General features: G+C 44.9%; 1 protein-coding gene across 2 annotated transcripts in view; it reads left to right on the forward strand.

Annotated features, from left to right (window-relative positions):
- The window catches only part of LOC138568318 (lysophosphatidic acid receptor 6-like), a 163,054-nt gene that overhangs the window by 67,645 nt on the left and 71,027 nt on the right, over positions 1-24,382 (forward strand). The window contains exon 1 of one of the 2 annotated variants that reach the window (XM_069646436.1): positions 618-772. The exons of the other annotated variant lie outside the window; for it this stretch is intronic. The gene's annotated coding sequence lies outside the window, so the exon portion shown is untranslated. Of the gene's footprint in view, positions 1-617; positions 773-24,382 lie in introns of those variants that run through there. 2 annotated transcript variants of the gene reach the window in all.

Genomic DNA, 24,382 nt, shown 5'->3' on the forward strand with positions numbered 1-24,382 from the left:
TGTTTCTGTTTCTTTCTCTCTTCAATCCTCATCCTCCTTCTCATTATTACTCTCTCCAGTATTGAATCGCCCTTTCTGTCTCCTCTCTCTGTCTTTCGCTCTCTCTCTCTCTTCACTCCTTATCTTCTCTCTCTTACTCTCACTGGTGCTGCATCTCTTTTTCTGTCTCCTCTCACTCTCATTCGCTCTCTTCAAGCCACATTTTATCTCTCTCTCTCTCTCTCTCTCTCTCTCTCCTTCTCTCTCTCTCTCTCTCTCTCTCTGGTATTGCATCTCTCTCTCTCTCTCTTTCCTTGGACATGTCTGCTCCAAATATAACTGTATGTAACCTGTCAGTTTTCTAAAATCCCAATTAAAGATGTAGCAATAACATTACTATTAATATGTGGTAAGCACCATAAACACACACTTATCATCATTTTGATATGAGTCAGAATGTAGAAACACTGATTAATAAACCGTTAATTGCTTCTACTAATAAAAAACACTAAAACACCACTCCTAAAACCCATAAAACAAACACGTAAGCCGGAAATGTAAAGTTTCATACAGATGCTAAAAGCGAAGCAGAGAGGCTGCTGTTCGTCTTCTGCACTTCCTCTTGCAGCCAGTTGACATTTAGTGTGGTCCATCTCCAGCATCTGAAAGTGACGACCCAAACAATGTCTCTGCTCGCAAGGTCCCCAGGAGGAAGTGGTTATTCTTATTCTTCACACGTGCACTCGATGCGTCTTCTCGCTTCACCCTGCCAACATCAACATCACGCTTAGAGGTGAGTGCTGTTTTCTCATTTTGGTTTGGTTATTATTAATCAGCCGGATCGCCTGAAGCGGTGTAAGCATGCAGCCTCCTCGCGTGTTTGGCATTAGTGATACCGCAGGTGGTCACGGGCGATTCTCTGCCCCGTTATAAGTGTCTGTTACTCCCCGATCTGAAGGCCCTTGGTCTCAGTGAATTAAATCCCTGACGCCCAGAACTCCACTTGCCAACTAGCTGCTCAGATCACTCTGCAATCTCATTATTCTAATGGTCTCCTGCACTCATTCTTCTAGCTCAATGTTCTGCAACCTTTGGCTATCCAGATGTTTTGGACTACAACTCCCAATAGCTATATCCAGCATAATCAATGGTGAGAGGCCATGGGAGTCGTAGTCCAAAGCACCTGTAGATCCACAGGTTGCAGACTCTTGACATGGTCTCAACTTTCAGCACTACAAACGGAACATAACAGGGATGTATTCTGGAGGTGAAGAAGGATGGTGGTAGCAGATAAAGAGTTTTTAAGGGTGTTGTGGCAATAGGATAATGAGTTTGGGTTGTCAGAAGATGCTTGGTTCTCAAATTGTGCCACATTAGTCTTGGCAAAAGAAATAAACATCAGGAAAAAACATGCGTGTGCATTTTGTTAATACAGAACATTTGTAGAATTCAGCTTGCACCAGCACACTACCATGTAACTGTGCCTCATTCATTTTAGCGGTGTCCCTTTTCCATGGGCAATCTTGCACAGCGGTCAAGTCTCTGCTATGTGCTGAGCTCCTGTGGAGCATAGAGAGTAAAAGGCGGGGGTTTTGAGGAGAGAGAAATTACCTCATCTCCTCCATAAAGAAACGAGCAACCAAACACAGAAATGCAGAAATATTGCTGCAAGACAATCCCCTCCAATTCCCACTTGGTGATAACCTGGTGCTGGATCAACTGTTATAGTAACAGAGTGGGCAAGAGATCGAGACGAATTGCCCAAAGGAAGTCCAGGTGCTGCATTTTTGTCTAGGTGTTCTCCATGTGAGATTCCCAAGGAGGAATTCATGGAAATAGAAGACATTCACGCGTCCATGAGCCTAAAATATCTAAAGGGAGGCAATTTGTGGACGTTCTGAGGAGCAAGGAGGGTAATGTTTTGAATGAAGAGTGGTTGGACCAGTTGCAGAGGGGTTAGTTAAATGCAAAGGGATGTGAAATGGATCCTCTTTGTGGAGGTGGATCATTTGACGGGAGTCTTCAAATGGATTGATATTGCTACGGAGCAGAGGAAGGGTGAGGGGAGGATGGAGGTCAACAGTGTTGAAGGCTGCAGAGAAGTTGAGCAGGATCAGAGCACCAAAACAATTGATGGCAGACAGCATTCTCAGGATCAATATTATGCCCCTGGAAGCTTTGGCACAATGGATCTCATCTAGCAGTCCTAGAGTCAAAGACAATCTGTACTTGAGCAGTTATCATATGCGCATGAGGCATTGATTTGGAAGGCAGGCTGGAGATGAGAAAACAGCTTCATGGTCTCTTCCAGAGTACATTACGATTTGCTGAGCAACCAAGTGATAACATTTTACTAGATTTAGAGAAGGGATCAAGGCAGAGGAAAAATATTGAAGAAATGCCATAGGAGGGATAAGGGGCCAAAGAGCATTGTAGGCGTAGGTTGTAAGAGTTAAGAGGGCAGCCTGAATTCCTAGAAGCTTGAGGAGGGTGTGATGTTAGGTGGCTGTGAGAGCGGGTAGAAAGAGAAGAGCTGGGGTGGTGGTACTGGGGAATGGGCAGGTGAGCACTGATGTGTACAACAGGATGAACAATATGTTCGGTGGAAATGTCGATGAGGTCTTTGCAGCACAACAAAGAGGGTTAGGGTCAGAGGCATGAGGGAAGAGGGAGAGTTCACCTACGACAATGGAGCCAAAAATGATTCTTTTGAGGTGTTGGTGCCATCAGTGCTGTAGGAAGTTTGGAAGGTGTGCTTAGTTAAACAACTTCAATTTTATTGGAATAGATGTGTGAAATAGCAATTTTCCTTGGGGCTGAGCCCTAGATGTGTGCCTGGGTCCTTACCTGGCACTTGGATTGTGCAAGCTGCTGAAGGTGAGTGATCTGAGCAGGAGTTTTTTGTGGATGGTTGTATTTAGTTCAACAAGAGGGATCAGCGTAGAGCGAATGTTGTGTTTCGACCCAGATGTTAATATATCCAACCTCAATCATGTAGGCACCGCAGGTGAACATTTGTACCATCCAGCAAGAAAAAGGATGAAAGTTAAAGGTATCTGGAGAATGATAGACAGCGGTTAATATGGGAGTTAAGAGTGAGGTATTGGGCTTGCAGGCCACTTCACAATGGACGGATTCCATGAGGAAGTCATTGAGGTAAACATTGCATAGAAAGGTGGCCCAACTCTATGCTCGGAGCATCTGGTCATGTGTAGGCATTGTCGCGTGCCCCTACTTGGCACCATACCAGTCAGCCTTGGCTATGAATTTGAAGGGACCTTTCCCTGTCTCCAGGTCTAGCTGAGAGCAACATCTAGCACTCTGGACCAACAAGGTGGCGCTACAGACATTAGAACATAGAGAACGTCTTCCCTCAGCATCATTCAGCTCTGAATCTGCCCTCGCTATGACTTACATTTATTTATGTGGCCTAGAAGTGTATCCCCTCTCACCTTCATTAGTCACCCGTTGCAGTACTGTTTAAATAACAAACCTTCTTGCTTATAACAGTGTTCTGCTAATTTTACAACCTACCCACAACTTGGCTGCTTGCATATGAGCTCTCAAACTCTACACACTCATTTATGAGGCTGTACCCAATGCATACAACAGGTGGATAGATGGAGAGGGAAAAAGGTAGAGAAGCAAATTGGCATTACATAACACTTAATTGTTTGTCATTTTATTAATATTCTGGGGTCACAAATGGCCACATTATAAAAAAGAAAGATGTTTTATTGATATATGAAATCCTCTATGAATTCTCATGTCCATAAATAATATAAATATTGGTATAACACATCTTTCCATCATCAAACGACCCTCCATCGTTCTTTTGGCACATATAATCAAGCACATTATTTTGTTAAGGATGACAAGTCACATCACTGTACTTGAATCAATCTACAATGCCCCAAACATGAGCTTCATAACTGTGCCAATCCCTATGGCCATTCCCTCCCATTCCGCCCAAAACACCCCCTCATGGGATCTCTTTGAGCTCGCTTTAATTAAGCCTTACCATCAAACTTTGCATTTGAAGTAAATGCCAGTGTTTTTGAGAATTCACGACTTAATTGGAGTTTTAAACCTGCTACTGCTGTAATAAAACATATCTTAACAAGGCATGCCTTCAGCCACTCCATTTATAAGCGCTCTGTATGTCCTTCACTGAAGTCCTGTTAAAAACAACCATTGGCAAAGCCAACGGTTTTGGCAACTGGACGGGTGACACCGGATAGACTAGAACACAGGCGGCAAGCACGGAAACTGTGTCAACTACCCCAGACAATCGCACCAACACTTTCACCCGCCCCTTAGTTACCACCAGGCATCACAGTGGTGTGGAATTGTCGAGATATTGGCAATCACCACACACTACCTGAGAGGTTGACATTGGCAGGGGCACTGGCCGCAGGAGTATAAAGGGAGGATAAGGGAAGCTATGAGAGAGCATGGTAAAGGTGGGGGCCAAAGGAGTAAGGAACCTATATCCCAGTTGGACCCAGATCAGTACAGAGCCGCATCAGGGGAGACCACGCAAGCTGAGCGCCTCAACTCAGGATAGAGACGCAAACTAACCAACCCTACTAACAATTTCCCTTTCTGCATACACCTCTCAAACTCCAAACCAAACACAACCAAAACCTACAGCACAACAAACCGCACAGACTTCACTACATCGCAACAACAATACAATAACACACATAGTCTTCCACAACAGTACACAACGACTACCAGCCGAAAACATCCCAGGCCCAGCCAACGGACCCACCAGGCTGGGGCCGCCAACAGCACATCACTGCTCTCTTGCACTTTCCCTGCTTCCTCCCACTAACTCTACTTCCCCTCCTCTTTCAGAGCCGCCAGAGCACCAGGGGACCACTCCGGTGGTGATAGTGCACAGTACAAATGTCCTTTAACATTAACATATAAGTATTCTGCATTTGACAGGCACTGCTATTAGATGTCCAGGTACTCGCACCATTTTGCACCTGCCACCATTAATGGCCAGTTAGTACCACTACGGCAGTGCCTGGACAGTGCCTTTCCCTGACCATGATTATGCTTTTGCGCTAGAAGGAAGTTAAAGTGCCTTTAAAATGTGTATAGTTTTGGAAGCCAAAAGATAATAAAGGCTTTCATTGAAGGCTTCACTTGTAGGTATACTACATCTGGGGACTTCCAATTTTTTTAATTCTCAGAAGGATTCTTCTATTTGTTTTTCGTTATACCACTGTAAGGTTTCTTCAAGTTTGGGGACCTTCCTCGTTGTGCAGTGTTTCTACGATTTCAATTTGTCTACCAATTTCAGTGGATGGTGGACCTTGCCTGATTAAAGATACTGTCAAATTGGGATGTCCATTTCTCCCTGTGGTACAGGCTTATTTTAGCTCCCACATGGCCATTTTCCAGAAGCCTTTTGGGTCTCTATTCGCTGCCGGCTTAGAAAACACCAGCCATTACTTGGTTTGGTTAGAGAGAGCATTAGATCTCCGCCAGAGTTCTTGCAGCAGTGTGTTGAATGGCACTTCTGTTATTCAGCTGCTTTTTTGATGCCTTGAGACCACATCATGGTGACTCCTTTGTTAAAATGATGGCCACTTGTAGAAATAATGTAAATGAGGATAATGTTGTCAAATGTTGCTTTCGTGCCGCATTGCGGAATGGTTAAAGGATATAACAGCAAGCTTTTCAGGGCCTATGCACAACAAGAGCCTTTGATACAAGTGGTGCTTTTCTTTGGGCCATTGTATCTTTGCATGGGTGCCCATTGAGCAGAGGTTCACAGGCTTTTCTTAGCCTACAATGCATGAGAACATGGCTGTGCTTATACTGCCGTGGTTGTAATAACATCATAAAAGGGAATCGCCCCATTTCACTCAGAGACAGGCAAAAGGATCTCTTTAAAGTGCTTTTCTCTCTGTCTCACGGACCATCTAACAATATAATAAATGGCCAGTTGTATGTTTGTCCCTGTATGTTTGTACGATGCAGTAGCTTTGCCTGTTGTCACCGCTAGAGGGAGCTGTAGGATTAGGATTGATAGTGGTCCTGCTGTGTCAATAAAAACCTGCACTTTGGCTCATGTACACAGGGCTGTACACTAGTTTGGAATAATTACTAAAGAGTGCTTGTGACAGAGTGTACATGCGTCAAAACTGAAGATGATGAAAAAATGTCCGATTAATGAGAACCCCAAATCGTCTAGAGCACAGCACTTCACTCAATATGGGAATAAGGTGTCCCATTTACAGTTCCAAATGCTACAAGTCTTTCCACACCCCAGAAGGAGGGAGTACCAAAAATGATTGTTGTAACGCCCATGATTTGGGGTTTTCACTTGGCTGATTCTGTATCAAACAAACAAACAAACAATGCTTTATTTCGACACATAGGCCATAACAGTAAGCATAACATCAGTACATGCATGATTAATATACAGTACGTGATTCGATTGTAAACATATAATAAAGGTAGTTGCTAAAAGTCTGTAAAACCTCCTTAGACCTCCTTAGACCACCGAGCTAGTTCAGATAGTTTAGCATTCCACCTTCTCCAGGTCCTCTTTGCATATCTAAGAGAAGTGGGCAAACCACTGATCCTCTGTGATGGCCACTTAAAAAGGGCCACCCTTCTCCCTATCCCATACATAGGAAATCTGCCAGGCGGCAATTTGTGGTCCTTCTGTCTGGTTGACTCGTTCAGCTTCTCCCATCTACTGAGGATAATACCTTATTTTTCCTTTTCATAGAGTCTGTGTCCTCTCGGGATGAATGATCGAATTACCTGGAATGTAGTTCTTAAAAAAGTTCGTATTTCTTATGTTTTGCTGAATTGTATCTTCTGTGAAAGCAACAAGCAATTACTGTGTTTGTTTTTTGTATAGTATTTTTCTCTGTTATTTCAAACTGTCTATAACTGTTGTCCTTTTGTTATGTCGATGGTATTTTCTCTATAATGGCTGTCCGCCTTATCCCTCCTATTTGGCAAGGGCCCCTTTCCTTTAGATGCCATGTACGTCCAAACATTTTCAGCAAAGTAATTCCACTGAAGATCACCAATCTATGGCCATTTGGGGAGTAGCATTGCATGGAGCAGCAGGTTCTCTGAACATGTTTTTTTGCGCAGAAGGAAATGTTGTAATTGTCATTTCTACAAGCATGACTGCTCAGGTTGGCTTTGTTTCAAGGAAGGATGAGAAGAAAGTGGGAATCAACTGTAAAGAGAGGCCAGAACAGCTCTCCAGTGATCAAGTGAGTAAATCCGTTCATAAGGGGTAGGTCAGCAGATCATCTCTGGGATCTGGGGGATTCAGGATCTGGGAAGAGCCTCTGTGAGTTCCACCAAGTCCAACATTTCAAACTAAAAATGTTCCAGCTGATCAGTCTGGGTGAAAGGTTCAGAGGAGCTCAGAGAAACAGAGGTCAAAAGGAAGAGTGTCCGTTGCAATGCTGGTTACTGTTATGGCAGATTGCCTAGACAAAGACAAACATAAGCTCTGCTGCAAACTAGGTTATAACAAGTTGGTACTAGTTGGTCGCGCTCGCCTTAGTAAGTAATTATAAGTGTGTTAGTATTTTTATCTCTGAGCACATATCTTGCATTTTAATGAAGTACACTTTAAAGAAAAAGTCAGGCAATACCTGTTTCGACACAGGGTCTATCTCAAGACTGATGCATTATTTATGTTCTGAGTGAGCGGGTGACGTCACACGTAATGTGCGTGTGATGTCACGGCTGCTGTTTGTCAATGCAATGTGTGTGTGATGTCACAGCTGCTGTTGGTAGGGGTGCCGTAGTCCATATATTAATAGCATTCTCTGCAAAGCACCACTGAATTAATCATTGTTGTAGCTTCCAAAATCTTTATGCTTCGAGTGGCCTGGCTCCCAGATCGTAATAATGAGCACAAGTCGTTATCTGGGTGATATTTACCCCTGTTGCTAGTTAGGCACAACTTGTTGAGACTGTTAGGGTGTCGAAGCTGTCATGGATTGGTACCATGCAAATTGCTATAATGTTGAATGTCACAGCAGTGACATTCATTCAAAGTCATAATGTGCTACTATTCTTGCTGGTGGGCAGTATAGAGTATAATGTTGTGACATTTTGTCTGGGTTTAGTAATGAGTTGGTAATGTTCTTTCCTGTTAGTATGTGACATTTGGGGTGCTTCATCCCTCCAACCTGCACATGTTTCATTCAAATCTATTACATAGGTATGGTCTCATAAATCAGTGCAAAATCCCAGACATTGACTCTCCACCTCATCTACAGACCACCACGACCCATAGGAACATCCGAGGAGGATATCAACAGCCTACTCTCCAATAACCTTAAAATATCTACACAATTACTTGTCCTAGGGGACATTAATGTGGGATACAATTACCCCCTAGACAAATACACCACCACCATTGCCAACATTCTCCCTGAAGTGGGCATAACTCAATAAATGCTCAAACCCACTCGTACCAAAGAGAGAATTCTTGATTGGCTGGCACATTACAACTGCACCGCCAACATCAAATCCATCTCCCCACAACCTTGGAGAGACCACTTCCTCTTGTCCTTTGAACTCTCCACCTCTAGACCACTCTCTCTAGTTCCCACCATGGCCCAGCCATGTCAAACAAGGAATAAAAAGAGTATCACTAAGGATAAAGTGATTCCCGCTATCCTACCCACTCTTAACTAATTAGCGTATCACTTAGACCTGGAAACGCTCATTGACAAGTACAACAAAATGATGTTAACTACACTCGACAACATTGCCCCTCTAAATCTCAGACCGAGTAAACCCAAATCCCATCTAAATAAATGGTTCACTCCGGAACTAAAGGATTTACGACAACTTAAGAGGAGTTGTGAAACCTCATGGAGGCTATTCCCCACAGAATACCACGAAAATAAACTAATGAAAATCTCCTCCCACTACAAAAGGGAAATCCACCTGGCCAAGCGAAACTCGTATAACAAGCGTATATCTAATGCTAATTCGAGTATGAGGGACTGTTCACCATCCTCAAGGAATTAGAGTCACCCATCCCCATTCCGGATGCATGCTCCAAACATAAAACATGGTGCTCAGATATACAACAAGCACTATCAAATAAAGTAACTATGCTCCAAAAGAAAATAGCTAAGAAAAAAGCCTCTTCCAATCAACCATCCCAGACTAACAATCTGAATACCGACCCCCCTTCAAAGGAACAGGACTCAGCTATGCGATTCATCTTCTCAAAAACCTCTATCCTTGAGGTAGAGAAAGTCATCCTCTCTCTCAAGCCATCCAACTGCCAAGGCGACCTCTGCCCTGTCCAGCTTATAAAAGACGCTGCCAGAGATCTCTTCCCCATTTGTATCTAAACTTATCAACGCTTCATTTGCATCGGGCACTGTGCCTACCAACTTGAAACATTCTTGGGTACTGCCTTTGCTTAAAAAGCAAACCCTAGACCCACTTATACCTACAAACTACCGTCCCATCACAATAGTCCCATTTTTGCTTAAAATCCTGGACAAGATTGTTTACAACCAAATTCAAAAAATGTTGGAACAACATAAGCTCTTAGGAGCACGTCAATCAGGATTCCGACCCCAAATTGGCAAGGAGACTGCCCTCATCGATTTGAAGGCACAAATAGATGAACTACGACACAAAGGTAAAACAGCCCTTCTCCTGTTGCTAGACCTCTCGGCTACATTCGACCTTGTCGACCACAAGGTCCTTTGCAACCACCTAGACTCAGCTGCACATTTTTCCAAAGAAGCTATAACCTCGAATGAGTCTTTCCTTAGAGACAAGACTATGAGGGTGTTCTCCCTTTCGGCAGCAGCAGACCCGATCCCCATTCTGTGTGGAGTTCCCCAGGGCTCTTGCGTCTCCCCCACCCTATTCAACACATTTACTAAGCCCCTTTTTGATGAACTGGACCTTCTTGGTATCACCTACACTAATTATGCAGACAATACCCAGATTCTCCTCCCACTTTCCGGGCATTACACCAAAGATTTGGCCTTGGTAAATAGGGTGTATCTCATCATCCAGGCATGGATGGCAACCCACGGTCTATGCCTGAATGATGATAAAACAGAGCTAATCATCCTGGGTACTCACTCTAATCTTAAACAATTAGGCCAAGACTACACCTCTTTTGAGATGGATGGCAGTATCATCAAGGTGTCCAAGGAGGTGAAGACACTTGGCTTTTATCTGGATTCCACCCTCTCCTTCGATAAACAGGTGAAATCCCTGGCATCAGTCACAGTTTACACATGTGAGCTCATTAGAGCAGGTAATAACTTTCTCTCAGATGACAACTGCATTATTTTAGCTAGAGCCCTGATTCTGTCTAGGCTCAACTATTGCAATGCCCTATACATCAGTGCTAACAAATCTATCATCCACAGAATTCAAATCCTACAAAATAATGCCTTGAGAGCAACTCTTGGCATGGTCAAAAGATTGCACATTTCTAAGATAAGGCGCCAAAACAACTGGCTGTCTACCACAAAAACAAAATCCACTTAAAAGTTGCATCTCTTGTTCACAAAGCTTTGAATAATGCTGCACCTAGCTATCTCACGGACAGATTCCTAAAGAGAAACTCCACCCGACCGGCAAGAACCACCAATATCAATAGCCTTATCATACCGAGATTCAGGCTGGCTAAGGCTGGGGGAGGCAGCTTCCAGGTCCGAGCGCCCCAATTATGGAATTCATTGCCACATCCTCTACGTGAAGAGCAGCCTTATCTGAAATTCAGATACAACTATATCAATCTGCTGAAGTCTGCCGATGACTAGTTGCTCACTAGCTCTTTCAAGACTCCTGATGGTTTATAGTCAAAAAGTCGAATCCAATAATGTCGAAAGTCAAAAAGTCGAAAACAAAATGGTCGACATTTTTTTTTGGTTGCTTTTTTTTCGAAATGGGGGGTTCCCCCCCAAACCCCCTTTTTTAAACATTTTTTTTACCCCTTTTTTTACCCTCAGAGCCCAAAAAAAAGATATAAATAAAAAAAAAACCATTCGACATTTTTGTTTTCGACTTTTTGGATTCAACATTTTTGTAATTCGACATTATTGTTTCGACATTATGACTGGACACCACACTCCTGATACTTCCTAGTGTGTATATATATATATATATATATATATATATATATATATATATATATATATATATATAATATATACTCACCATCCTGCTGCCCATTTGAACATTTTCCCTTTTGTCTAGTGTTGTGACCTTCTATTGCCCGTATATATTCTGTCTTGCTTGTAATCTGTAACCATCTAACTTTAAGCCTTGCATATTCTGTACTGCTGCGCCCGGTTACCCTCGGGTTTGGTGCACATTATAAATGAATAAAACAAACAAACAAAATGCAATGTTGATGAGGCAACAACTTATTGTGCATGTGCAACACAGATAGAATGCAGAAAGAATTTATATTTTCTCCTGTAATACGGATATAGCAATGTCTATGGGATACGTAACCTTGGATTCTTTGGTGGTGATTAGGCTTTGCACAAGTTTCTGCTGCAAACTGAAGCAAAGATTTCAAAACTGTACGTGAAGAGTCAATGTTTGCAGTTGCTTGGATCACCTGTAATGCAATATAATGGCAACTATTAGAGCATGGCTTTGTGTCAATTATTGTAGCCCCCTGGCACAAGGTTCTGTCAGAGCGGGGGAGGGGACTGAGTGTGTGTGCGTGTGTGGGTGTGCGTGTGGGTGTGGGTGTTTTGTCGAGTTATGAGATGAGTTGCACAAGTTTTGCTGAATGGACCCCAGGTTTAATGATCATTTGAGTACTACGATATTCATCCGACGCGCAGCGGTAGGCAGGGGAATGCAATGAGAATGGATGATAGAGTAGATAAAAGTAATTATTCCATTGACGGTGGTTGAGCTGCCGAGCCGCTTCTAGTTGAATTATGTGTAAGCCGGTAGAGGAATCATGGAGATCTGGTTGGTTACTAGGAGCTGAAGTTAGTTATTGCGGTTCATATATCGGCCAATAGCCTCCCACAGACGATGAATGGTTCGGTGGGTCACAGGTTTCTCCAGGTGTCCTTGTGATTACCCTCACGTGTTGTATCCATTTTTATTAGTGCAGGTGAGCATTGTCATGGTCGAATAGTCAGAAGGTCATGAAGTTCATGATTGCTTCCTTTTTGGTGTATGAGAATCTGGCTGTTTGGCATAGGCGAGGGCAGTTAGGACATCCGGGTATTGCCCGGGGACCTGTTGGTGGGAGTGTATGGTGGTGTGCCATGTTGCTCCACATTTCTAGACAGGTTCATCTCAATCATCCTTATTTGTGATTGATTTCAGGCATTTGAAGTTCATGACATCTTTGGGAGATTGGTGGTTCATGTTGGTGTTCAGAGGTTCCTGCCCAAGATTAAGGATGTTTAGCTAGGCTTGTAAAGGTGTTTATTGGCCATGGGGTAGGCAGTACTAAACAGTCATATTGCTTAATTGATGGCTTGGAGGAAGCTGACATATTTAAATTTAGCCAATATAAGGGAAGTGTCTGGACTCCCATCAAGTTGTGATGGCAATGTTAGGCACAGGTATTTTTATTAACAGGATAGGAAGGTTATGCGTTTTTAAAATGTTATTATTTAAAGCCCATATGTAGCTCAAGCTGAAGATTGCTGTACAGGGTGTGGGTAGCCGGAATTTGGGCTAGCATCCTTTAACAGTAGCGCAGTACTGTCAGCTGCAGTCTGTGTATCAGTATGTGCGTCCATTGGGATTAGTCCTTGGTCAGGTTTGTTGAAAAAAACACATTTTGAGAAACTTGCAAAATTGGAGAATTGTGGGGGCATTTCCCAGCCAACAATAGGATCCAGTTCCAGATGGTTCTTTGTTGAATGTCTGACTTTCTTCTCACCTGGCAGGGCATAGAGTATTAGGTTTTCACCAATATAGGCCAGGGTGTATTTTATTGAGCATTTGTTAGGCGCCTATACAACAGCAGGATGTTTCCAGGTGCCACAAGGCAAGTGGAAAGGGAAAAAGTGGAGTAAAAAACAGTGTCAAAAACATTAAATATACAATCGTGGTTTTACTAGGCCTTGTGGCACGTGCAATTGCAGTGAAGAGAAGTGACAGAGATGGGGAAGGCAGTGGGGGGGTCAAGGTTTGGAGAAGTTCTGGTGGGAGCCTGGGAGGGAAGTGCCAAGGGGAGCCGGGGAGGAGGTCACTGGTTAAGTTCTAGGGCGGACGAACTTCAAGGTGGGATGCAGAGCCGTCAGGCTGGGGGCCCGCATGGGCAGTGTTGAGGCGGGGGAGGGTACTCGAGTCAACTGGCAAGAGGGCCTGGTAACCCATAAGGTTCATGAAGGACCAGGTTGCCAGTCTCAGTGGCATTGGGGTGATTAGCAGGGAAGGGAAAGAGGGAAAGAGGGAAAGAGGCAGAGAAAAGCAGTGTTTTGAGAAGTTTCTGGACCTTAGGGAGGTCTGTCTCAAGTCTGAGAGGGGTCAGGGAGGCTGTTTCAAAGGGAGGCACCAGCCGAAGAGAGAGACCTGCCCCCCACCCTTTACTGGGAGAAGCATTTGACAAGCAGAGAGTTGGAGTTAGAGGAGCAGAGGACTCTAGCATGGAGGTATTTAGGGAGGTAAATAGTGCGGTCCCAGGCCCCAAAAAGCCTTGTAGATGAGGCAGAGGCCTTAACTTTGGTCCGTGTGGCCACTGGGAGCAAGTGGAGAGATTTTAGGTTTGGAGAGATAGGGTTCCTGGACTTGAGGCCAAGGATACATTTTGCAGTCCTTTTCTGGATTAGCTGAAGGGGGTGTAGGGAAGAAAGGGGGAGATTAAGGAAGAGGCTGTTGTAGTAGTCCAGCCTAGAGAGGACCAGGGCTCTGGTGACATTGAGCTTTTGGGGGAAGTTGTCATTCTGACATTCTTTCCATGCCTGCCTCACATGCACCTAGAGGCAGAGAAGTATGCCAAGAGTACTTCCCATCTAGTGCCATCATTAATGGGTGAAGATGAGAAAGGGGAGAGAGTAGAGACCAAGTGGGGAGTCCATAGGTCCGGTGAGGGGACAGAAAAGAGGACGCATAATAGTATGTCTGAAAGTAGCTTTGACATAAGGGTAAGCAATAGGTAGGTCTTGTTTAGAGGCCAGGAGAGCTCTTTTAAGATGTTTTCTTCCAGACTTCGTGAGCGAGGTAGGATAGGTGATACAGTTGCAGTTAGAGTAGATGGGGAGATAGAGAATGCCATGTCAGTGGCAGGGGTTTGGGGAGGGGGAGAGATAGACTGGGATCTGCACAGCGCACAGAAAAACTCACCAGGTGGCCTAGCAGCCAGGCAGGCACAGATGAGGTGCTTTGGGCAAGGATACGCACAGGGTAGTAGAATTGTAAGCACCGGCTGAGTGAGCACTAAAAGGCAGCAGAAAACAGTCCCTGCACAGATTTAAGAGAACATCTAACTTCGAATTTACAGCAAGGCATTCAAATGCAGCACAAAACAGCAAATGCATACATTTAAACCACAACGGAATCAGGTTTTAGATGGTACATGAGTAAGGTAATCAGTCAGAACATACAGGGTATCGAAAATGGCAAATAAGAAAGAAAAAGACGAGGCCGGAATATACTTGTGGGAGTGGTGTGCACAAGGTTTGCATAAGGGTAGCCAAATAGTAGGTACCCAGAAATTAGTTTTAGGCAGCACAACAGAAAGCAGTGGGAAAGCAATTAAGGGAGCACGGTAATACAGTTAGTATCGTTTTTCACAAAGAACGCTAGAATCAAGACTCAGGTTGCAATTAAAGGACAGGAATTGCAGTGAAAAAAGCAGAACGAGACATAAATGAAGGTTTGTGTCGCCTGCGGATGCCAAGCTACTCAACAGGCCGTGGGAGTGCAGTACAGTACATCAAAGGATGGTAGATAGTGAGGTCTCCAGTCCAGGGATTGGAAGTTCAGGGGGGGCAAACACGGCAAACATGCTCTGGGCAGCAGAGCCAGGCCAGTGAGATAAGCTCACGATCACGCTCTTACCTAGAGGAACACCGGAATGAATTGTGAAACCCATCTGTGCATCTAGGTGATGCAGAGCAGCCTGTCGTCCATGGCGGGAAAGGCCTGACAGGGGCCATAGTGAGGGCCTTTATCGGGGGCCGCTCAGCCTTCCTGCTCCATTGATTGGTTTAGAAGGAATTCAATGGGCAATCAGAGGGTCTGCAACATTGGACTAACAGGCACTCCAGAGCCTGTATCTGCAGCTGCCATATTGGAGAGTGTAGAGGCCACGATGTTAAAGCACACCAGGTAGAACTTTGCAAATAAAACAAATGCGCTCTTAGCTGCTGAAGCGGGTAAACCCGTGAGAGAAGATTCACCCACACAGCAGGTTCAGATGGTGCTGGGGTGTTTTATTTCTTCGATATCTGCCCAAAAATGCTGCGCCTCACATATAGCCCATGTGGGTTTACCTAAACCATGTTATCCTAGGTTCATCATTTGCCAAATACCCATACAACAAGCAGTGAGTGAAGAGATACAAATTTGATTCAATCAATTTGACCTGATGTGGTAGTCCAGGTATTAATTGCTAAGGTGTGAAGAAGAGACATGTTTTAAGCTGTTATCGAATGGTCATGTGGCCCTTGTGTATGGTAAATTATCTAGGCATGGAGTTCTAGAGATTGGTGGCCATCACAGCGTATGGGGGCCCTCCTAGACTTTAATTTATTTACTAGGGGACCACCCATAGGGAAGGCTTGCTTGAAAATAGTATATTTCCAGTGACATGAGGGATTGCTTGGACCTAGACATGTTGTAGGAGAAGCCCCTTGCTTCCTGGGCTCAAGTCTAAATGATTCCTCCAGAATAAAGAATTTGGGCTGTGTAAGGAACTCATGATATCATATGATATGATTATTTATATAGCGCCTATACACAATGGCCCTCATTACGACCTCGGCGGTAGCCATGCCACTATTGGCGGGATGGTTGCCGCCGAAATCGCATCCGGGTCCACAGAATGAGGAATTACCGGGCCATTCCGAGTTCGGAAGGCCCGGTAATTCCTCCCTCCAAGGGGCCGGACTCGGTCCTTCCCCATTCCCATTTTAGCCCCCATAGGGCTGAATAGGAATGGGAGAGGGAGCAAACAACGAGCCATTACGAGTTGGCGCGTTGTTTGCTCCTTCTTCCCCTCGCGAGGGGACCTCGTAATGAGGCGGTACATGGTTAACGGCGCCGGCACCTTTTACGGCGCCGTTAACCCCGTACCGCCAGGGTCGTAATGAGGCCCAATGTGTTTCAAAGCGCTTCAAGGCAAGGGACGGAACAAGGGAAAATACAATGACATTCTTACAGGTCATGAACAGTAAGAATGTGGAATTAACTATCGTACTCGGCCTGACGACATTTCAGATAGTGCAAGAGCTAAAACATGGTGGCAACATTAAAGATAGACACCAAGTGATCACAGCTCAAGGGTGTTTATTGAACAATCAATGCACAGTGGAAAAACACCTAACCTAAACCTAACTCTAAGAGGGGTGCAAGCGTCGACCATCAAATTATAAATAAGGCAGTCCTAGTGACGTTGTGTAAAAATAAAAGGGCCTATACTAAAGAAAAACCTAATGCCAATTCCTTACAACTAATTATAGAAAGAGTTTGGGATAGGGTTTCAATAAAGAAATGAAGTGTTCCAAATAATAAGTCAGGATGTGATTGCCAGGGGTCTCCCTTCTCTGCGTTTTCAGAATGGGACAAGGGACCTTGGAGCACAGCACACACTCTAGCTTTGTCAGCACGAGCCAACAGTTCCATTCCAGCTATCAGGTACTTTGATGGTAAAGTCTCTTTTCATTTAAAAGTCTCTTACCTTTGAGGCCTGATGTATCCAAAAAGCAAACAAAAAGTTATTTTCCACAGTTCACGTTGGTTGATAGCTTCACCCTTGGGTCCCCCTCTTCCGGACGCTGACCCCTCATATATCGTATTCTACCAATCAATTGAACAGTTCCTTTCGCAATAAACTTTGGGTGACAACTTTCCACCCCGGATCTCCCTCTTTCGTTCATTCATTTCAGTCTGATGGGTTCACTCTTGCCAACTTTACAACACACTGTTCGTAGGGACTTCAGCAAGTGGGACCATTTCCCTTAGCTTTTCAATCATCTGTCAGTCAAAGACTTTCTACGGTACAGAGGATTTTACAAGACTCCTGCATGACCACTTTGACCTTTTCTCGCCTCTTCCCAAGGGCTTCTGGTAACAGCAGTGTTTATCTCGGGTTATCACCCAGAGTTTCCTGCCTCAGCGCCAAGGTGGTGCCGGCCTCCTCTGTTGTTGGCTTTCCCCTCTCTCGTCAATTGTATCTTTAATAATTTCAATGTTCAAATTAGTGGTTGGCTACTTTTCGTTCAACACAGTTCAGTTTCTTATCAATTCTCCTTTCGACTCACTGGCTGTGATGAACTGCTTGCCTTTCTTTATCCTTGGAATCAAGGTTGGTACCACCAAGACCAGTGTCCTTCCCATGTTTGGTTATCAGTGGAGGAGGGTCTTGCGTATCATAGACATCTGCTGCACAACACGCTGGCAATTGTTTGCGGTCTTATGATTCCTTCTGTGGAGGATTCACGGGCCTTGGTCCGAAAGGGCAAGCTCAATTCTCTTCTGGTCTCCCTCTCGTTCGGCGCAGTCTTTCTCTTCCTCTTGAACCGCCGTACTGAGTTAGCTCTCACTTTGTGCGGTCCGTCTTGCTCATCCTGTGTTCTCATCCTCCACCTTTTATCCCTGTGGGGAAGAGAAGGGGCCATCAGGTGTGCGTGATTCTGGTCAATTGCCTGACTTTGCCTGACCCTTGTATTGGGACATGTCAGGTAAACAGCTCTGGTGTTAGTCCATTGTCTTTTGTGTTGTGCGAAAGTGTTTGTGCAGGAAAAGGTGGGAGGGGCAGTGTTTTGGAAAATCCTGTACGGTAGGATGGGGAAAAGGTGTTGAAAGAAGGGGAATGCCACTTCTCACCTGTCAGTGTCCCTCTCTCACTCCCCAAGGACTCTCCTTCCAGGGGATCCTCCATCACTGGTCCACTCCCAGGAACTGGATCCAAAAACGATGGCCGTGTACTGGCCCCCTGAATGACAGATCCCTGGGGACTAGCTAGGGAGACACCGTCTTGTTTCTCACAACTGCATTTGGCATTTGAATTTAGGCTGTGCAGGCCAGGTTAGTGGCACGTTGCAGCCCGTATTCTTTTCTTTGCGCATCTTTCCTCCTGCTCTTCCATTTATTCCAAAGAAAGATCATGCCATGGTTGTGGGGACACTAATGAATTCCCAACTCGACTACAGTAACAGTATGTTAGCTGGTATACCAAAGAGACACGTAACCAGGCTTCAGAGAGCCAAAATGCTGCAGTGAGATTCATTTTTAAAATACCCAAATCTTCATCTGTCTCTTGCTTGCGTCAATCTCTCCATTGACTCCCGGTTAAAGAGAGAATTGACTTAAGCTATTATGCTTGGTCTTCAGATGACTACATGATCTTGCCCCTACTTACCTTGCAGAGAAACTGAAACAGTACCAACGAAATAAGCTCTTGCGCACGTCAGACAAACATCTGCAGGTAATTCCAACCACCCGATGTGTCTCTAGAGGAGACAGATGTTTCCCACTATTTGGGCCAAAACTATGGAATTCCTTACTGTGGAAACTGAGGAATGTGAAGGATCTATTACAGTTCTGTAAATCTTTAAAAACATATCTGTTTAAAGAAATACATAGAGTCAGGTTAGCTATTGAAATGTTAGTCAGGTACCTCTGTTGGAGTTTCTTCATCCACCTTCGCTGAGATGCAGTTATGTCCGCTCGGCCCTGCGCATTACAAATACTTCAAATCAAATCACATAAGGGATATATTTCTCTACGCTTACTTCTGTATCCCTGCCGTGGAAGGCTCATGCGTGATGCAAAGTGTTTTGAATGAAACCGGATGCCAGTTCCGGGATTTCTGCGGTGTTAATGCTGGTTTTACTGCAGATTTTTTACACTCTCGGGGTGGTTCAGGAGGTATTTAGGGAGGGCTATGTAGAGGATGTTGCCGTAGTCAAAGCTTGATAGTACTAGTGCAATGATGGCTAGAGTTCTGTGCAGGACTTCAAGTAAAGCATGATATGCTGGATAGAGCTGAGGTGGAAAAGCACTTCCTGACGAGTGCTTTCCTATTTGGTTCCAAAGAGAGTAGTAGTCTGTTATAGCCCTGAGATGTTTACCAGTTTATTGGGCTCAGAGAGGGTTTCTTCCCATCCGGCCAAGGGACAGTGGAGGGATGCATCTTCTTGGTTAGGCAGATCATTAATTCTCCAGGTTGAGGTTCTGTTTGTTTTTGATCATCCAAGAGTCGATCAGGCTTAAGGTCTTGGCCAGACCCGGCTGTTGCTTTGCTGAGCCTCTTGATATGTGTATAGGATTTGAGTGCAACCTGCACAGTTAGAGCAGATAATTCCTTGTTCATTTGTTACATCAAATAGGGGTGCAGTGGGGATGTTGAAGAGGCAGTGGGGTAGGCTGGAGCCCAGAAGGGCGACACTTATCATGTTTGCCAGTGTTCATTTGAAAGGAGCCAGGTGGGCAGTTTGCATCCTGTCTGTGTGATTTGGGGCCAGCCAGCTGGATCCTGTTTGTTCCACCTATGCTTCAGTAGCCTGTTGTTCAGGATTTCATGGCTGATTGTGGCGGATGCATCTGAGATGTCCTGTAGAATGATGGTTGCAAGGAATAGCTGAAAGGGTGCGTTCTGCTCCTCTCTAATGCCTGAATACTGCCTGGGATGGCTGTAGGAAGCAGTTAGAGGCCACATAGAGAAGAACTCTAGTTTCTGGTAGATGTGTACTTTCAAGGATTTTTGCTAATTAAAGAAGGTTGGAGTTGTCCTGTATTTGATAGGACCAGTGGGGTGAGCTGTGACCTTTTTTTGGAGCAGATGATGTACGTTGCTTTTAAGGCTTGAGGGATGAGTCAGTGTTCATTTGATTTATTGATATGGGTGAATTGTGATTGTTGTTGGGTGGTCTTGTAGAGGCCTTGTGGGTATGGGTCTTCTGGTGATACGGCGGGATTGCTGGTGATTATTAAAATCGATGAAATGTCGGGTTGTTTCATGGACCGTATGCAAACCAAAACATCTGGTAATACATCTTAAAACTGATACTGTAGTGTATAAGTTCACATACTGGCAGCACTAAATCAGCAAAAGTGATTTCATAAAGAAAACATTTCATAGAAACCCAGCAGCCAAAAGCTTTATGCTGCAATTTGCATAGCGCACAGCATCCTTAGCACAGGCCCTAGCACAGCACAGATCAAAAGCTTCCATTAAGTGTATGAATTAATCTTTTTTAAACGTGCTCTGCTTTGTCTTGCTTCCAAGCCAAACGTGTTGCCCCTCAGCTAACAGCATGCTCCATATTATTCCAGAAGTGCACATGCACTGCTCTTTTTTGCTTAATGTGACTTTTACTCCTGGACTTATAAAAGAAAAGGCAAAGCTACAAGTATCGGAATACAAAGCATAAACCAGGCCTGGGTGATCATCTCCGAATGACATGCAGAATGTTGGGAGGCATGAAAAATAGGACGATGCTAGGTTTGGTGGTGCAAATTGAACAAACTGTCATAAAATATTCACGCCATCCTAAGGATACATTATAAGAATTATTTCTGATCAGTGGCCATGCATGCAGGCAGCATTGCGTGCAGGATCAGAGGAAATTGCACTATATTCATATAACCTTCCTTCCCATTTCTCTTTGTTAAGGCAGCTTAGTAAGTTAAGGGCCCTGCTGCATACATCAGTGTGGACATATAGATCTCTGGTTTCAATGCAAATGCGGTGGACCCAGCCTTTCACTCTTCCACCGTTGATAAAGCGAGTACCAGTGATTTGCAAATAGCTCCTAATATTGTGCCAAGAAACAGTTCAGTTTGTGGAGTGTGTATATATACTATATCAATGTAACCTTCCTTTTACTTTTCACTCTTTACACTTTAAGGCGCACACAATAAAAGTAGAAGCCTCTAAGTATACCCATTCTTGGGTTATGTCCCGAAATAGGTGGGGTAAAACACGAGACCACTTCTTCTGTGTGCTCCGTGAGTCCATGGCCTGTCATGACCCTGTCCACTGACTGAGTGAGCACTGTCGACCTACCCCCTCTATGAGGGCACTCTGAAACCGCCTGGAAGACTTTGACCCTCGGACAACTCTCCCTGTCCCCTGAGACCGACTTGAGCTTGGACGTCTGATGCAATTCTGATGTGGATCCAAGATGGCGGCCACCTCTCTGAGCCCCACAACTGACAGTATGGTAATGCTTTCTGAGACCTCGCCCGAGTAAACACAACGAGAGAAATGAACGGAGAAATGCTGGGAACCACTTGGCTCCGCTAAGGCCACGTTCCTGCAGCAACCGAGGAGAGCAAAGGAAGACTGCCCTGAGGACAGAACGGAAGGGGTGAGGAAGAAGACGGCCCGGAGCAGAGAATCCTGAGGGAGTCCTACAGCCGTCTTTGAGGGGAGTTCCTCCCCCCAGATATGTTAGAAATGGGGGAACAGCCAGCCCAACGTTGGCCCATATGGACTCCAGTGAGTCGGTGGGGGAGGTCGGGACTCCCCTAGAGGTGATTGCAGGCCGGGCATGCTGTTCTAATAGCTAGAGAGGTGGAGTAAGCCACTCTGGTGGGTGACGGACCCCACCAACCCCCAGAGGCTCAAACAGCTATACAACCATATGCAGCTCTATGTATCGCCCATGGTGGCTTGAGACTGGGCAAGTGGGAGAGGCTGGATTAGCATACTGCTCTATTGGCAGGAGGCGAGATACCCCACCACCATACTCACGGGACAATTATGCTAATAGATGCTAACCTATAATTCTATGTCATATGTTGATGTGAGGCCCATCTTCTGTCTGGAGTTCTTCCTAAAGGAGAAGATCCATGTTCCCATTCTGATTGCACCCGCTTCACCCAGGATATGGGTGCTTATAAGGCTCGGCAGGGCACTAGGAGATGTGCTGTGCACTACTTAGAGGTCATCTTGGGGCTCACCTAACAGTAATCTGTTTCGGAACTGGGATCCTGCTGCTCTGAGATATCAATTGCTTTCCCGCATTCATCCAAAGAAACGGGGCACCCTAGCAGTGACACAGAATGCCTAAAATCACAACTAAACAGAGGGGGGGGTCAATCGGCTGAAATCTGATATCAAATCTTTTATGTAGCCCCAGGAATCCTCTAAAAGGAATCACCAACTTTTAACTCTCTGTAAGCTCAGCCGAAATTGGACCCACAGTTCATGTGGCAGAGATCAAGAAGATGAAAGATAATGCCCCCACTTAGGCTTAGTCCATGGCATATCGTGATAAACATGTGAGAACTGCGGAACCTAGGCTGAGGTGGTAGAAGTTACACTCTGTGAGCAAGCACATGATGGCTGACTTAGCAGAAAGAGTAAAGGCTCTAGAGCACCAAATGGAGTTTTTCCTAGCCAAACAAGAAGCTGTGGAAAACCGGATGCGGCATAATAACACCTGCATGCAGAAGCTTATGTGATATCCCTGTTTCGTCAAATACTGAGGGAGAAAGAGATCTTCGAAATTGTTTTGGATCAATCACACTGGGTCTTCTCTGGACTGCAACAAAGGTCGCTCGTCCTTTCCCTTATTCTGGAAGAGTACGGCCCCGAGGCCTGTTCCCAAAGTGTCTGTGTGCAGATAAAAAGGCAGCTTAAAGTCGGGGTAATGAAGAACAGCTTTGTCTGACAGGGCTGTCTTAAGCGCCTTAAAGGCCCCTTCAGTCTTAACATTTCTCCACTCGCTTTTTGGTGGAGCATCCGATCTCAGCAGATTTGTCAGGGGAGTTGCAAGAGTTGAAAAGTGTGGTATGAACCAAGGATAATATCCTACAAATCCCATAAATGCCCTAACCTGTCTTGTATTTGCAGGGAACTGTAATTGCTGAATGGCCTCCACCTTCTCCTGTTACGGCCTGATGGTTCCTTGCACCACAAAATATCCCAGATATCTGGTATGCGAGTTGGCCACATTTGTTTTCTTTGGGTTTATGTGTAATCCTGCCCCCTTCAGGGTTTGAAACATTGCACCTAGATGTTTCAAATGATCCTCCCAACCTTGACTATAGACCACAATATCGTCCAAATATGCCCCCACATAACCCTCATGACCTTTAATCAGGTAGTTCATCAGCCTTTGGAAAGTGGCTGGGGCCCATGAAGACCGAACGGGAGGACGGTAAATTGGAACAGACCACTAGGAGTAGCAAAAGCAGTCTTTTCCTTGTCCCCAGGGAACAAATGAATCTGCCAGTACCCTTTGGTCAGATCAATTGTTGTCAGGTACTTTGCGTCTCCCAGTTTCTCTAGTAGGTCATCGATCCTCGGCATGGGATAAGCATCGAATTTGGACACCTCGTTCAGCTTCCAGAAATCCATACAAAATCGAATGCTCCCATCTGATTTCTGTACCATCACGAGAGGAGAACACCAATCGCTATGCGAGGGTTCCACCACCCCTAATCGAAGCATCTCTTGTACCTCTTTCTCTACAGCTTGTAATCTGGCCTCTGGTATTCTATATGGCCGCATTCGTATTTTTACTCCTGGAACGGTCTGAATTCGATGGCACGTCAACGTTGTTCTTCCCGGCACCGAAGAAAATAACTCTGTATAAAGATCCAACAACTTGGATAGTTCCTCGTTTTGGTTAGGATCCAGCTTTGGGTTGACATTTAAAGCTTCTCTACAAAGTGGTGGCTCAGAAGTCGGTAGGTACTCCGCCGATCCCTCCTCTAGGTTAATCACAGCGATCGTCACCTCTGGCTCCACCCACTTCTTTAGTAAGTTAACATGATAGGTTTGAAGAGGGATTTTATTTTCAGGTTGGTGCACTTTATAGGTCACTGGCCCCAACACCTTCTCAACAGTGTACGGACCCTTCCAAGACACCAGCATTTTGTTTTCAGATGTGGGCAAAAGCACAAGGACCTGATCCCCAACTTGAAAACTACGCAGTCGTGATTTGTGGTTGTAATATTGCTCTTGATTCCCCACAGCTTGTTGCAGGTTATCATGTGCCACTGACTGAAGCTACTCCACTCTTGCTCTTAGTTCTGATGCGTATTCCGTTAGGGTAATCTCAGGGTGAGCCTGTTATTCCCAATGCTCTTTCAGGATATCTAACAGGGTCCTCACTGGTCTCCCGAACAGCAGTTCAAATGGGGCAGAACCCGTCGACGATTGAGGTGTATTCCTCAATGTCATTAAAATCCAGGGTAATACTCTATCCCAATTTCGTTCCCCTGGTTGTATAGTCTTCCTCAACATCTG

This window comes from Ambystoma mexicanum, chromosome 1p, assembly GCF_040938575.1.
Source record: "Ambystoma mexicanum isolate Mex_15411 chromosome 1p, UKY_AmexF1_1, whole genome shotgun sequence".
NCBI classification, from domain to species: Eukaryota; Metazoa; Chordata; class Amphibia; order Caudata; family Ambystomatidae; genus Ambystoma; species Ambystoma mexicanum.